At 41.0% G+C, this 2181-nt stretch overlaps 1 non-coding gene across 1 annotated transcript; it reads right to left on the bottom strand.

The window, feature by feature from the left end:
- Window positions 1–734: 734 nt before the first annotated feature.
- LOC114388816 lies at window positions 735–841 on the bottom strand. Its single transcript, XR_003661608.1, has one exon. It is a non-coding gene; the product is annotated as a small nucleolar RNA R71 (small nucleolar RNA).
- Window positions 842–2181: the final 1340 nt, after the last annotated feature.

Genomic DNA, 2181 nt, shown 5'->3' with positions numbered 1-2181 from the left:
GTTAGACTTTGAATTTTTGTTTGAAAACTTTTGTGCCACCTTTTCATGATTTTAGGGTGTTGCTCACAAAATTTCAAGTCATTTGGATATCATTTGAGGGTAGTTGTAGTTCAAACCTACACTGTTACTTGCACAAGAAGGCAACTAGTTGTGCATGCTGAATATAGTGTATGACTAGAGGCAATCCATCTGACTTACAACCCTTTGATCTTGAGATAGATAGGACATTTCATAAATTAGTTAGCCATCATCTTGTACCTTTTGAGCATCCTAAGCATTCTGTTATTGATGATTTTGAGCATCCAGATTTAGAGCATTATAATTTTGAACATTCTGATTTTGAACATTCTGAGAACATGGCACAACCTCCACCCCGTGAGAGGACTCTAAGGGAAATGGCTGCACCTAATTTCACCTACGAAAGCTTGTGCATCCAATACCCAGATGAGGATGTCCCATATGTTCTTAAAACTGGACTAATTCATTTGCTTCCAACGTTTCATGGCCTTGCAGGTGAAGACCCACACAAACATCTGAAAGAATTCCATATTGTCTGCTCCACCATGAAACCCCCAGATGTCCAAGAGGATCACATATTTCTAAAGGCTTTTCCTCATTCTTTAGAGGGAGTGGCAAAGGACTGGCTATATTACCTTGCTCCAAGGTCCATCACGAGCTGGGATGACCTTAGGAGAGTATTCTTAGAAAAAAAATTCTCTGCTTCTAGGACCACGACCATCAGAAAAGATATTTCAGGAATTAAGCAACTCAGTGGAGAGAGCTTATATGAATACTGGGAGAGATTCAAGAAATTATGTGCCAGTTGCCCTCACCACCAGATTTCTGAGCAGCTTCTTCTCCAATATTTTTATGAAGGACTCAGTAACATGGAGAGAAGTATGATAGATGCTGCCAGTGGTGGAGCCCTTGGAGACATGATTCCTGCTGAAGCCAGAAATTTAATTGAGAAGATGGATTCAAACTCCCAGCAATTTAGTGTCAGAAGTGATGCTATTGTCATTAGAGGAGTGCATAAAGTAGCCACGAATTCATCTTCATTAGGTTAGACTAAGAAGCTTGAAGGTAAACTAGATGCCTTGGTTAACCTGGTAACCCAACTGGCCATGAATAAAAAATCTGCACCTGTCGCCAGACTCTGTGGTTTATGCTCCTCTGCCGACCACCACACAAACCTTTGCCCTTCTGTGCAACAATCTGAAGCAATTGAACAACCTAAGGCTTATGATGCAAACATCTACAATAGACCTCCTCAACCTCAGCAGCAAAATCAGCCACAACAGAACAATTATGACCTCTCCAGCAACAGGTACAATCCCGGGTGGAGGAATCATCCCAACCTTAGATGGTTGAGTCCTTCACAATAGCAGCAACAACAATAGCCTTATTTCCAGAATGTTGTTGGCCCAAGCAGACCATACGTTCCTCCACCAATCTAGCAGCAACAACAACAACAGCAACAACCCCAGAAACAGTAAACAGTTGAGGCCCCTCCGCAACCTTCCCTTGAAGAACTTGTGAGGCAAATGACTATGCAAAACATGCAGTTTCAACAAGAAACCAGAGCCTCCATTCAGAGCTTAACTAATCAGATAGGACAATTGGCTACACAGTTAAATCAACAACAGTCCCAGAATTCTGACAGATTACCTTCTCAATCTGTCCAGAATCCCAAAAATGTGAGTGTCATTACATTGAGGTTAGGAAAGCAGTGTCAAGGACCTCAACCAGCAACATCCTCCTCATCTGCAAATGAACCTGCCCAACTTCACTCTACTCCAAAAAAAGCTGATGACAAAAATTTAAAGAGTAAGTTACCTAACAATTTCTATGTAGGTGAATCTTCCACTGGTAATTCTAATTTACAGAAGCAGCATATCCCTCTTCCATTCCTTCCAAGAGCAATTTCCAAAAAAAAATGGAAGAGGCAGAGAAGGAGATCTTGGAAACATTTAGAAAAGTAGAGGTAAACATACCTCTCCTGGATGCAATAAAGAAAATTCCAAGATATGCTAAATTCTTGAAGGAGTTGTGCACTAATAAGCGGAAGCTTAAAGGAAGTGAAAGAATTAGTATGGGCAGAAATGTCTCCGCATTGATTGGTAAATCTGTTCCCCAAATCCCTGAAAAATGTAAACATCCAGGTACATTCAGCATACCTTG

Source organism: Glycine soja, chromosome 15, assembly GCF_004193775.1.
Source record: "Glycine soja cultivar W05 chromosome 15, ASM419377v2, whole genome shotgun sequence".
Lineage (NCBI taxonomy): Eukaryota > Viridiplantae > Streptophyta > Magnoliopsida > Fabales > Fabaceae > Glycine > Glycine soja.
This window is presented reverse-complemented; position numbering and strand designations above follow the sequence as displayed.